General features: G+C 43.0%; 1 long non-coding RNA gene across 1 annotated transcript in view; it reads right to left on the reverse strand.

Annotated features, from left to right (window-relative positions):
• Positions 1-14,201, reverse strand: part of LOC110344315 (uncharacterized) — a 33,486-nt gene extending 19,285 nt beyond the window's left edge. The window contains exon 1 of the long non-coding RNA XR_002386816.2: positions 14,025-14,201. This is a non-coding gene — a long non-coding RNA (uncharacterized LOC110344315). The remainder of the gene's footprint in view (positions 1-14,024) is intronic.
• Between the last annotated feature and the right edge of the window lie 246 nt (positions 14,202-14,447).

Consider the following 14,447-nt stretch of genomic DNA (forward strand, 5'->3'; position numbering starts at 1 on the left):
GTTGATTTCATGATAGCAGCCATTCTTTCTGGAGTGAAGTGGAATCTCAGCATTGTTTTCATTGGCATCTCTCGAATGACCAGTGATGTTGAACATTTTTTCATATGTTAATTTGCTATTTCTACTTCTTTGTGTGAGAAATGTCTGTTCATTTCAGATGCCCATTTTTGGATTGGGTCTTTAAATTTGGGAGGTCTGATCTTTTTAAGTTCTTTATAGGTTTGAGATAGTAGACCTTTGTCTGAGGAAGAGCAGGTGAAGATTTTTTGCCACATTGTGGGTTGTCTCTTCACACTGTTGGTGGTTTCTCTTGCTGTGCAGAAGCCTTTGAATAAGAAGAGATCCCACTTGTTGATTGTTTGTGCTAGTTCACGGGCAACTGAGGTTTTGTTCCTAAAATCTTTTCCTACACCGATGTCTTCAAGGGTTCTACCTAACCTCTGTTCCAACTGGTTCAGAGTTTCTATTTTAATATTTAGATCTTTCATCCATTTTGATTTTAGTTTAGTGCATGGTGAGAGATACAGGTCTAGTTTTAATCTTTGGCAAGTTGAAGCCCAGTTTTTCCAGCACCATTTATTAAAGAGGCTATCTTTCCTCCAGTGAGGGTGTTTGGCTCCTTTATCAAAGATGAGATGGTTGAGTGTGTCTGGAGTTGTGTCTGCATCTTCTAATCTATTCCACTGGTCCTCAAGTCTGTTTCTTTGCCAGTACCATGCTGGTTTTATCACAGTAGCTTTGTAGTAGAGTTGCAGGTTGGGGATTGTGATACCCCCTGCCATGTCTCTGTTACCTAGAATTGCTTTTGATATTCTGGGTCTCTGCTCATACCAAATGAATTTTTGGATTGTTTTCTCAAGGTCCATGAAGTATGCTGCTGGGATCTCAATTGGAATTGCATTAAATCTATATAGCAGTTTTGGAAGTATGGCCATTTTCACTATATTAATCCTTCCTACCCAGGACCAGGGGATGTCTGTCCATTTTCTGATATCATCTTCAATCTCTCTTTTCAGAGTGCCATTGTTTTCAGAGAAGAGGTCTTTGATTTCTTTCATTAGGATGATTCCTAGGTATTTCAGATTTTTGGATGCTATTGTGAAAGGAATTATTTGCCCTATTTCTCTCTCAGTGAGTCTGTCATTGGTGTAGAGGAAAGCTATTGATTTTTGTGTGTTGACCTTGTAACCAGCTACTTGACTGAATTTGGTTACTAAGTCTAGAAGACTTTTGGTGGAGTTCTTGGGGTCTTCTATATAGAGTATCATGTCATCTGCAAATAATGACAATTTGACTTCTTCATTTCCTATCCTTATTCCTTTTATTTCTTTCTCTTGTCTAATTGCCGTGGCTAATGTTTCCAGAACTATATTGAACAAGAGTGGTGATAGTGGACATCCTTGTCTTGTTCCTGATTTTAGTGTGAAGGATTTCAGTTTTTGACCATTTAGTATGATATTGGCTATTGGTTTTGCATAGATGGGTTCTATCAGTTTGAGGTAGAGACCATCTATTCCAATTTTTATAGGGTTTTTATCATAAATGCATGTTGGATTTTGTCAAATGCTTTTTCTGCATCTATGGAAATAATCATATGGTTTTTGTCCTTGGCTCTATTGATATAGTGTATTATATTGATTGATTTGTGTATATTGAACCATCCCTCCATCCCTGGGATGAATCCCGCTTGATCAGGGTGTATAATCTTCTTGATGATCTTCTGCATTCTGTTTGCCAGTATCTTATTAAGGATTTTTGCATCTATGTTCATTAGTGAGATTGGCCTATAGTTCTCTTTTTCAGTTGGGTCTTTCTCTGCTTTGGGGATCAAGGTGATGCTTGCTTCCAGCAATGAATTTGGGAGTATTGCTTCCCTTTCAATTTCACTGAAGAGTTTAAACAGTAGTGGCAGCAGTTCCTCTCTAAATGTCTTGTACAACTCAGCAGTGAACCCATCAGGGCCTGAGTTTTTCTTAGTTGATAAGTTTTTAATTACATTTTCAATTTCATTGGTTGATATTGGGTTGTTCAGAATTTTTAGGTCTTCTTCATTCAACTTTGGTAATTCATATGTATCTAGGAATCTGTCCATTTCTTCTGTGTTGTCCATCTTATTGGCATATAGGTTTTGGAAGTAGGTATTGATGATCCTCTGGATTTCTGCTGGGTCTGTTGTCATTTCACCCTTTTCATTCCTAATTGCATGGATTTGGGCCTTTTCTTTCCTTTTTCTGACAAGGTTGGCTAAAGGTTTGTCAATTTTGTTGATTCTTTCGAAGAACCAACTCTTGGCTTCATTGATTTTTTGTATCATTCTCTTAGTCTCCATTGCATTGACTTCTCCTCTGATCTTTATAATTTCCTCCCTTGTATGAGCTTTGGGGTTGTCCTGCTCTTTTTTTTCTAGAAGCTTGAGGTGCAGCATCAGGTTGTTTAATTGGGCTCGTTCTGTTTTCCTAATATGCATATTCACTGCTATGAATTTCCCTCATAAGACTGCTTTCATTGTGCCCAATAGATTCCAATATGTTGTATTGTCACTGTCATTTAATTGAAGGAACTGTCTGATTTCTTCTTGAATTTCCTCTGTGACCTAGTGGTTATTCACAAGTGTGCTGTTCAATTTCCACATGTTTATGAAATTTTTTGAGTTTCTTTTGCTATGGATCTCTAATTTCATTGCACTATGGTCTGATAATGTACAGAGAATAACTCCAATTCCTTTGCAGTTACTTAAACATGTTCTTTGTGTGAGTATGTGGTCTGTTTTGGAGAATGACCCACGTGCAGCTGAGAAGAATGTGTACTCTGATTTCGTGGGGTGCAAAACTCTGTAAACATCTGTTAAGTTCATTTGTTCAAGAGTTCTATTTAATTCTAGTATTTCATTACTTATTTTTAGTCTAGTTGATCTATCCATTTGTGACAGTGTGGTGTTGAGGTCCCCCACTACAACTGTATTAGTGCATATATGACTTTTCATGTCTGTTAGTATTTTTTTATATAGTTGGGTGCACTAGTGTTTGGTGCATAGATATTTATGATTGTCATCTCTTCCTCTTGGATTTTTCCCTTTACAAGGATGTAATGTCCTTCTTTGTCTCTCTTCATCAGTGTTGGTTTGAAATCTACTTGATCTGCAAAGAGGATAGCTACTCCTGCTTTTTTTCAGGTTCCTGTCGCATGGAGTATTGTTTTCCACCCTTTAACTTTCAGTCTATGAGTTTCCTTTTGAATGAAGTGTGTTTCTTGTATGCAGCATATTGTTGGATTTTGCTTCTTCACCCATTCTGCCAGTCTGTTTCTTTTGATTGGTGAATTGAGACCATTAACATTGATGGTTATAACTGAAACGTATTGACTTGTCATTGCCATGACTTTTTCTTTTTTGTTGGGTTCTCCCCCTTTACATTTAATTTCTTGCCAGATGGGTTCATTCTGCTTTGCTTCCTGGGGTTGTGATCCTCAATGCCTGTTCCTAGGCTATTGTGTAAAATTCTTTGGAGTGCTGGTTTGGTATTCACGAAGTTCCTAAAGTGCTCTTTGTCATGAAAGTATCTTATTTCTCCATCCATTTTGAAAGATAGTTTTGCAGGGTACATCAATCTGGGTTGGAGGCTGTTTTCTTTGAGGGCTTGGAATATGTCATTCCAAGCTCTTCTTGCCTTGATGGTTTGTGTTGAGAAGTCTGCTGTGATTCTGATGGGCTTTCCTTTGTATGTGATTTGTTTCTTTTCTCTGACTGCTTGGAGGACTTTGTTCTTCTGTTGTGTTTCTGGAATCTTAACAATTATATGCCTATGTGTAGATTTTTTTTTTTGATCAAGGCTATTTGGAGTCCTATATGCCTCACTTATCTGTATGTCAAGCTCTTTTCCCCTGCTTGGGAAACTTTCTGCCATTACTTCTGTGAACAGTTTTTTTATGTCATCTGCACTCTCTCCTGTTTCTTCATTGACTCCAATCAGTCTTATGTTATTCTTCTTTGCACTGTCCAGCAGCTGCTGGATTGATTTCTCATGTTCCCTTAGAATTCTGAAGCAATTTTTCTTTTCCTGGTCATTAATTGCAATCTTATCTTCTATATCTGAAATTCTGTCCTCACATTGGCTTATTCTGCTGTGTAGCCTTTCAATGGAGTTTTTCATGTCCTGGAAATCTATTTGCATCTGTTTTATGGATTCCATTTGTTTCTTATGTTGGGATTCCATCATGTTCCTCAGCTCCTCTCTAGATTTATTAATCATGTCTTGCACTAGGGGCACAATTTCTCCTGTTATCTGAGAAATTATTTCTGATTTCATTTTTTCCAGATCCCCTTTTGTTGCCAGTTCAGTGAGTCCAGGTGGTTGAGCATCAGAGTGATCCATCTCATTTCCCTTTGGGGTTGCTGTAGGTGATCTGGAAGTCTGGTTTTGAGACTTATTTACGTGTTTTCTCATTTCGACTGGGGCAGGGGGCTGTTAGCACCTGCACGGACTTCCTCCTCTGAGCTGGGAGAGGTGGGACAGGGGCTGAGAGCAGCTGTAGGGATCACGGCCAGGAAGCCCCTTCCTCTGGACCAGGAGCAGTGGGATGGCAGCTCAGAAGCCCCTTCCTCTGGGCCAGGAGTGGTGGGACAGAAGGTGGTCCAAAAGCCCTTTCCTGTGGGCTGGGAGCTGCGGGAGGGATGGTGGCTGGGAAGCCCCTTCCTCTGGACCAGGAGCAGTGGGACTCAGTACCGTGTTCTGGTGGTCTGGTGTCCTCGGCGTCTTTGTAGTGTGGAACCAGGTGGCTGCCTTCTGCAGTGGGGTGATTCAGTGTCTTCTGCATGACTCAGGACCTTGGTAGGGTGTGCACAGACCTGCCTATCTGCAGCGGGCTGATTCAGAGTGTTCTCTGTGACTCAGAACCTCGGTAGGGCATGGGCAGACCTGCCTGTCTGCAGCAGGCTCATTCAGCGTTTTCTGTGCAACTCAGGACCTTGGTAGGGCATGCACAGACTGGAAAGCTCTGCAGTAGGCTCCAGTCTCCTGCTCAGTGTATGACACAGGCCACCAGTGTCCCTCGTCCAAGTCCAGAAATCGTCCTGGGAGATCCGTTTGTTGTCTCTTTTACTCCGAGTTTGTCTCACAGGCAAATTCACTTGTGGATCTGATTCACATCCATGTTGGGTGCCAAATGTAGGGAACAGGGGAAGGGCTAGAATTTCTATATCTTCTTCATTTAATTTTGGCAATTTGTATATATCTAGGAATCTGTCCATTTCTTCTGTGTTTTCCATTTTATTAGAGTACAGGTTCTCAAAGTAGGTATTGATGATACTCTGAATTTCTGCTGGATCTGTTGTGGCTTCACCTTTTTCATTCTTAATTGCATGGATTTGAGCCTTTTCTTTCCTTTTTTTGATAAGGTTGGCTAAAGGTTTATTGATTTTATTTATTCTTTCAAAAAACCAGCTCTTCGATTCATTGATTTTTTTGTATCGTTCTCTTAGACTCCATTGCATTGATTTCTGCTCAGATCTTTATAATTTCCTTTCTTGTATGAGCTTTGGGTTTGTTATGCTCTTCTTTTTCTAGGAGCTTGAGGGTCTGCATTAGGTTATTTAACTGAGTTCTCTCTGTTGTCCTAATATGGGCATTCACTGCTATGAATTTCCCATGTAGAACTGCTTTCATTGTGTCCCACAGATTCCTGTATGTTGTATCATTTACTTGTAGAAACTGTCTACTTTCTTCTTTAATTTCCTCTGTGACCCATTGGTTGTTCAGGAGAGTGTTATTCAATTTCCATGTGTTTGTGGGTGTTTTGTGGTTTCTTATGTTATTGATCTCCAATTTTATTGCACTATGGTCTGATAATATACAGGGGATAACTTGAATTCTTTTCCATTTACTTAGATTTGCCCTATGAGCTAGCATGTGATCGATTTTGGAGAATGATCCATGTGCAGCTGAAAAGAATGTGTATTCTGATTTTGTGGGGTGGAACAATCTATAAACATCTATTAAGTCCATTTGTTCAATAGCTTGGTTCAGTTCTAGAATTTCACTGTTAATTTTTTTCCTAGATGATCTGTCTATTTGTGATAGAGGGGTGTTGAGGTCCCCCACTACAATTGTGCTATTGTTTATTTGGTTTTTCATGTCCATTAATATTTGTTTTGTATAGTTGGCGGCGTTTGTATTTGGTGCATAAATATTTAGGATTGTCATCCCTTCCTCTTGGATTGTTCCCTTCACAAGGATGTAGTGACCATCTTTGTTTCTCTTAATTAGTTTTGGTTTGAAATCTACTTTGTCTGCAAATAAGATTGCTACCCCTTTTTTCTGGGATCCTGCCACATGGAGAACTGTTTTCCATCCTTTTACTTTCAGTCTGTGAATTTCCTTTTGAGTTAGGTTTGTTTCTTGTATACAGCATATTGCTGGGTTTTGCTTCTTAATCCATTCTGTCAGTCTGTTTCTTTTGATTGGTGAATTGAGGCCATTAACATTGATAGTTATAATTGAGAGATAGTGACTCATTCTTGCCATGATGTTTTATTGTTGTTGGCTCTTTTCTTATTTTTCCCCCTTTCCCTTTAGTTTCTTACCTTGCATGGTGTCTTCTCTCTGTTGGCCCTCATGGAGTTGTGACCTTCATTGTCTTTTTCTAGGATATTGCATAAAATTGTTTGGAGTGCTGGTTTGGTGTTCATGAAATTTCTCAGGTGTTCTTTGTCATGAAAGTATCTAATTTCCCCATCGATTTTGAAAGATAATTTTGTCAGATACAACAGTCTAGGTTGGAAGTTATTTTCTTTTAGGGCTTGAAATACTTCACTCCAGGCTCTCCTTGATTTGAAGGTTTGTGTTGAGAAATCTGCCATGATTCTGATGGGCTTTCCTTTGTAGGTGATTTGTTTCTTTTCTCTAACTGCCTGTAGAATTTTGTTCTTCTGTTGAGTTTCTGGGATCTTGACTATTATATGCCTAGGTGTAGTTTTTTTTTTTTATTGTGGCTGGGTGGAGTTCTATATACCTCACTTATCTGTGTGTCCAATTCTCCACCTCTGTCTGGGAAGTTTTCTACTATTACTTCTGTGAACAGTTTTTTTATGTCACTTGTTTTTTCTCCTGTTTTTTCATGGACTCCTATCAGTCTTATGTTATTCTTCTTTGCATCATCTAGTAGTTGTTGGATTGATTTCTCATGGTCCCTTACTATCTTTAAGAAATCTCTGTTTTCATGGTCCTTAACTGCGATCCTGTCTTCTATATCTGATATTCTGTCTTCAGATTCTCTTAGTCTGCTCTGCATGCTTTCAATGGAGTTTTTAATCTCTTGAATATCTGTTTGAATCTGTTTCATGGTTTCCATTTCTTTCTTATGCTGGACATTCATGGTTTCCAGCATGTTTCTGATCTCACCTATTTTCTTGTCTGTTTCTGTTCTAGAGCCTCTAATCATGTCTTTCACTCTACTCACCATCTCTGTATTTATCTGGGAGATTATTTCTGCTTTGAATTTTTCTAGACCCTCATGTATCTGCTTTGTTACTTCCTGAGCTATCAGTTCAGGGTGTCCAGGTGGTTGATTATCCGACTTTTCCACCTCATTTCCCCCAGAATTTCCTTTTTGTGGTGTGGAAGCCTGCATTTTTGCCTTGCTTAAATGTCTTCTCATTTTTGTTTTTGGTACTGTCCTTGGTTTAATTCCTGGGTTGATATTTCAAAATTGCTTAATGCAGGTATCTTTGTTGCTTGTGTTTAAAACCCTTGTGGAATGATTGCTTTTCAGAGGTGTCTTCCAGATATGGCTTGTGTTTAGGTTTTGAGGCTCTAATGACCCTGAGGCTATTTTATTTTCCTTATACCAGGAAGGAAAACTGATTAGATCAATCACAACATGTTAGGCCAAATGTTACAATCAGCAATACCATAGCATCAAGCGCAGCTTAGAAAATGACAATTTGTGGTAGTTATTAATCTATCACATTTGACTATGTGAAGTATCATCCGCTGTGCCTCTGTAGTGAGGGACCAGGGATCAGAAGAGCTGTAAGGTGGGGGGGCAGGGGAGATGGAATTGGGCCTCGCAGGCCCCCGTGCAGCTAAGCGGAGCACCAGATGAAGGCAGGGCTCCAAACTGCTCCTGGGACCTCACCATGCTGTGGACAGGAACCGGAACACAGCCAAGGAGCCTATGGTACATTATTATGTCAGCCTGAGCAGACAAACATATTGCCTCTCCCTAGGAGAGAATCCTTGTTTCACAGTGGCTGTCCTGAGACTTTTGAGGTAAAAAAAGAGGAGAGAATAGCAAAAGTTGGCACTGATTCAGAGCTTATTTTGAGCCAGGAACTGCCCAAGGCATTTTACATGTATTAACATTTAATTCTCACAACTCTAAGATACAGGCACCATTTTACAGATGAGGAAACTGAGGCACCCATTGAGAAGTAGCTTGCTCAGGGTCACACAGTTATAAAACAGCACTGTTTCTGCTTTCAGGGAGCTCGCAATTTCATCAGTACATAGGATGAATTGAGCTATGGCTGTACTCAGCCATGTACCAGGTGCTTTGGGAGATAAGGAAGAAGATAAGATATTGATCCTGTCTTTCCAGGAGTTTAACTGGGAAAGTAAGACAAGCTCCTATATTCCAAGAGACAGAGGCTCATCTGCTTGATGTCCATTCCCAATGTCAGCATGGTGTGTCAATAGGTATTTCTTGAACAGTGTATTAGAATGTATTATTAGTTTTCTGTTGCTGCTTCAACAAATTACTACATATTAAGTGATTTAAAACAACACAACTTTTTATCTTACAGTTCCAGATGTCAGAAGTCCAACATGGCTCTCACTGGGCTGAAGTCAAGGTGTGGCCAAGGCTGCACTTCTTCTGGAGGCGCTAACGGAGTGTTTTCTGGCCTCTACCAGCTTCTAGAGGCTGCCTGAGTCCCTTGGACTATGGCTCCTTCCTCTATCTTCAAAGCCAGCAGCACAGCAGGCTCATATCGTTCCCTGACTCTTACCCTAACTCCTGTCTCACCAACTCATTGCTAGGCATGCTGTGATTCCAACAAGCCCACCTGGGTCCCCCAGGATGCGTTCCCCATCTCAGAGCTGATTAGCAGCCTTAATCCCCTCTAAGGTGTCAATTCCCTTTTGCAAGTCACAGAACACATTCAGAGGTTTTGGGGTTTGAACACAGACATCTTGGGAGGGGACGTTGTTCTGCTTATCACACAAGATTATGACTACGGCAAGTTAACCTCTCTGAGGCTTGGCTCCTTTGCTTAAATTAGGGATAATTCCATCTTCCCAAATGTTCCAATAAACCTGAAATATCAGTGTTCTCCATGGCATGTCCATCTTCCTCAGCCTTCAGCTCCAGTGCTTCAGCAAGTTCTATCAATTTTACCTCCCGAGTGAATCCCAAATCCTTCTTTCTATTTCTGCTAACAAATTCCAGGTCATCCTTCAATAGCAGCATACCTGGCTAACTGCAGTAACTCTAACCCACCTCCCAGCACTTACTCCAGCCCTCCTTAATGCCCTCACCTGGATCAACAAGGCTCCTTATGAACTGGCCCTGCCCTCTCCCTAACATAGTACCATACAATCCCCTCTCACTTACACAATCCCAATCACCTGGCCTTTGTGAGCATGTCCCCCTGAACTCAGCTCCTTTCCTCCTCAAAGCCTTTGCTCTGGCAGTTCTGTTGCCTGGACCTCTCTTATCCTGGTCTTGCATGTGGCTATTGCTTCTCTTCATTCAAGTTTTAGCTCTAGTGCCATCACATCAAAGAGGCCTTCCCTGGCCATCCTTTCCTGTGACCTTGATCAGTCAACTTCTTGTAAGCATCATTCTGTTTTATGTCAGTCAGGCACTTAAGGCCTAGAAGAGCTGGGGTTCTGACAATGCAGTGTCATTTTCCTGACACTAATCCAATTCTGTAATTCTGCAACACCAACTGAGGGTTCTACAATTCAATCCTCCTCTGGCACTCCCTAGAGTTAGCATCAGACACCATCACTTCAAGGGCTCAGTCTCACTAAGCTGCCCTTGCTTCAGATCCCAGTCCAAAGTCCTGGGAACCACCTGTATTTCTGACCAGTAGACTGCAAACCAGTGGTTCTCACAGCCTCTCTCAGGTTCAGCAAATTCTTGGAACATTTACAGGTTTGTATAAAGAATATTCAGGAACAGCCAAATGGAAGAAGTCTATGGAGGGGTTCAGGAAGGGAGTGGGTGGGTACCAAGCTTCCATGCCTCTCCCACAGCTCTACCCTCTCTGCCCATAGATGTGTTCACCAGCCTAGAAGTATTTCAAATCCCATAGTTTGGGGTCTTTCTGGAAGTTTCTTTGCATTGGCATAATTGATTAGATCATCAGGCACTGGTGATAGAACTCAATCTTCAGTGCCTCTTGTCTCCCCTGAGGGATGCTGGGAAGTGACTTAATCCTCTAATCTTGGCTTGGTCTTTCTGGTCACTGAGCTCAATCTTGATCCTGAAGGTATCTACACCCCTATACACAGCCACCTGCTCTGTCAAGAGCCATATCATTAGCATATAAGAGACATATCACTTAGGAGATCCCAAGGGTTTTAGGACCTCTACACCATGAACAGGGTCAAAGGCTATGTGTGCTTCTCCTGCCCCCACCCATCCACACACACCAGAAATGTGCACAATTCAGAAGGATGCTGGCTTCTTTCAAATGAGATGTTTTCTAGACCAGCACCAACCTATGCTCCACATGGGTCATCAGGCCCCAAGAGAGTGAGACTGGAAAGAAGGACAATGTGGCTTTCCCATCTCCTCACAGCCCCTTCACAGAAGAGCCAAGCATCTTCTGCCATCTTCTTTTCCCAGGCCAAATCTTCATGTTCTGGGGAGATGACCCAGCCTTTCTTCAGCAAATAAGATCCCAGGAGCTCAGCTCTTGTGGGTTTTGTAGGTTCCTGCCTAAGACTTCTCTTCTACCTTCTCCTCCTCCCAAACATGCAAGCCTCCCATTTCCCTAGAGGGCAGCGAGGTCAGGAGAAGGTTCTGGGAATGTATGGATGAAAAGATGAAAACAAAATTGGTCCTTGGTGATTTTCCTCTCTGGATTTTATAAGCCAGCATAGTTTCTGAGTGAAATCCAATCCATGTGGACCAGAGTTATTTCCACACTGGGGAAGGGTTGACGCATAAGAGAGATGAAGAACCCAGAGGTCCCTTTTAGTTGATTTAACAAACCCTTTCAAGTTTTTTTGTTTGTTTTTGGTACCGGGGATCAAACTTGGGTCCTTGAGCTTGCGCAGCAGGAGGCGAAACTACTGAGCTAAATCCCCGGCCCTCAAGTGTTTTTGTTTCATTAGGAGTCAGAAATTTTGTGCTCCCAAACCACACATAGGCATATACACATATTCCCCACTAGTTTGAGACTCAGGACCTCTGTAAGCCCAAAGACTGGAATGTTTCCATGAACCAAGAGACCAAGGATACTTTTTCTGTCTTCTCCATTTAACAACTTCTGGGGAATGGAAGGAAGCCTGGAAAAAACTTGCAGGAACTGGGAGGAATCAGGCAAAGTGCCCCCCCCCAATTCCAGGAAGCCACTGTGCCCTCTGGGTCCTCCTTTAACCACACACCCTGCACCACAAAGGACAGTGGTGGCTCAGGATCCACACCTCAAGCAGGGTTTAATTTCAGGTTTTGTGGGAGGGCTAGAATGAAAAACAAAGACCCAAAGAAGATAGAGGATCCCAAAGACAAGTTTCCCCTGCTTTCTTGTTGGGCAGGACATTCTAAGGGTATCTAGGTCAGCCCTTTAGCCCAGTGTCAGATGCATGCAGTAACAGGTGCACTGAGCACCAGATTAGGAGTCCAAAGACCTCAGTTGTGGTCTCAGCCCCCAAGTGACAGACTGTGTGACCTTGGGCAAGTCACTGAACAGTTGAGCCTATTTTCTTCATCTGTGAAAGTGAGTGTAATGAAATCTGAAGACTTTGCCAGAACAAATGAGAACGGTTGTGAAATGTGTCGCGAATTGCCTTTTCCTATGAAAGGATGAGATATTAGAGGCACTGATCATGAATGGTGTCAGAAGCAATCCTATTTGTAAACATTTTCAGGGCAAAGGACACTGAAGCTCCCCCCAGTAAGGCTGCCATTGTCTCATACCAACCTGAATTGCTTCTGAAGCCACTTCTTTTATGTCATAAGTGGACCTGAGTATATGTGATGATTGATTTGCTGGGACTGTCTTGAATATGTGCATGCTGTGCTATGGGAGGATGAGCGGGGGGGGGGGCAGGATTCTAGAAGGTTCTCTACCCTGAGCCCCAGATCATGTAGAACCTTGAGCAGCTCACCATTGCCTAACAAGTCACCGAGTGAAAGCAGCTTGTGCTTTCTTCATCAGAAGTAAGGAAATCCAAGCAGCTTTGACTGTTTTTCAAATCAATGGTATGAACATCTACCCAGAACTCAGGTTATGAGCTGTGTCATTTTCATCTGTGAAATTTGCACCCATTGACCTCAGATCCTCCCAGAAGATGGGGGACGTTCTCATCTCCCAATGCAATCTGCATCTGACATGACAGCAACCGTCAGCCACATGAGCATCTCTTAGCACCCTTTCCATCCACTCAAGAGTAGATGTTTTCCAGGAGCCAGGCTGATGGGAATAATGCCCACCCTAAGTGGATCCCTTGCCTTCTCTCCTACCCTTTTGGGACCTTACCTAGCAAACACAGGCGCCAGCGCTTAGACATTTGTAGCCTGTCTCTGTCTGTACCCACAATATAATCACAAAACCCCATCTATGAACCAAAAAAAGCTGATTTTCTCTCCTGATGGCTCCCTTAACTGAGCTGAGAGCTGCCCTCCCTCAGGATCCTGTGGGTAAGAGTGCTAAGACAATGATCCCTCGCCTCTCTGCCCTCTTCCTCTCCTCTCCTCTCCCATCTCCTTAGACAGAGGTGCCCAGAGCCAGGAAGAGGCGAGAACAGGCTGAGGGAGCAGAGGTGGATGTGTGGTCTCCCCAAGGCTCTCCCTTTCTTGCCAGTTCCAGCTTGATTCCATGAACCTTGCTTTGTGTGTGCTGTGTTAATGGGCTGGGAAGCAGCTGATCAGCCCTCTGCCACTTGTTGCCAACCTCAGGCTGGGTACAGGGTTCTGGGAAGGCAGGACTCAAGGCCCGGGCAGGCCCTGGCATGTGCCTGGTTCCCATGCTGCTGCCTGTAGAAGGAAGTAGATCTCCCAGGGCAACATGATGAACAGCTTTGGTGCAGACAAGGCTGGCAGGAAATTCCTCATGTTCACTTTCCCCTCCAATGATCCTCCATCTCCTCCCCAGCAGCTAGGGAGACTCAATAATGTGCACTTCCTAAGTGCAGTGGAGGGACCTGTGAATAATAATCCCTTTTATTTGATTAACTCTTCCATGTCTGCTGTGAGGATCCCATAGCTTATTCAATGTACTTTCAAGCCAGAGGAGATGGAGTGTTGAGGACCTCCTAAGACAGAAGGAAAGGCCACATGGCCAGGTCACACATGATAGCCACAGACAGGGTGCTGAGACTGAACCCCACAGGTGTCTCTGCAGCTTCACTTTGTTCACAGCCTCCTGACTTTCTTCCTGCTGTCTCTCAGGGTGGGAGGAGGCCTGGTCTTATTAACTGACAGGTGCACAGACTGGGGGCTGGAGCCCATCTCCTGTTTAGAACCTGGTTGGACATGGGGTGCCACCTGCTGCAAGAGCAGCGTAGGCTGACCACAGACCAGGTGAAGAAAGCAATGTGCTCCACAGTAATCAGCCTATCCAACATGCTCCTTCTTGGTGTAATGAGGAAAGAATGAAGCAGATGGCAGGGACAGAAGTAGTGAGAAGACAGATATCCCTAGAGCAGAGGACCCCGTTGGTAACAGAATATGTCAGGAAGGGCCACCAATTCTGGTTATTGAGAGACCTCAGAGAATCATAACCCAAGAACTATGTCAGACCCCTCAACTCACCCAGCCTTCCAGTCCAGGCCCAGAAACCTCCCATGCCACAGTACCTTTCCAGGAGTCTTCTGGTGATTATCTTTGTTGTGAGTTTCCATGTTGTGGCAGGCACTAGATACCCAGAGGGGATGATAGCACAGGGTTTCATTAATTTGCCTGATTTAGAGTCACACGGGCAGTTTGTTAAGCCTGCAGACTGCACTCCCCACCCCCAGCATTGAATCAGAATCTCCAGGAGGGACTGGGAGACGCACTTCTCACAAACACCTAGGGTTTGTCTCATGGCAAACTTGGGAAACTGGTTTATTCCCAGCCCCTTTCATTCACTTAAGTCAGCTGAATTGAGTATACATCGCCCGAGTTGCTTACGAGGAAATATGACCGCTTTGTGAGTCAGGCAGGCAAAAGAAGTTGCACCAGTTTGTTAGCCCCTCCATCTACCCTTCTTCCCTCAGGCAGGATATTCTAGGGGGTAG

This window comes from Heterocephalus glaber, unplaced genomic scaffold (genome assembly GCF_053883595.1).
Source record: "Heterocephalus glaber isolate CG9 unplaced genomic scaffold, H.glaber_assembly_v1.0 deba00001429, whole genome shotgun sequence".
Taxonomy (NCBI): domain Eukaryota; kingdom Metazoa; phylum Chordata; class Mammalia; order Rodentia; family Bathyergidae; genus Heterocephalus; species Heterocephalus glaber.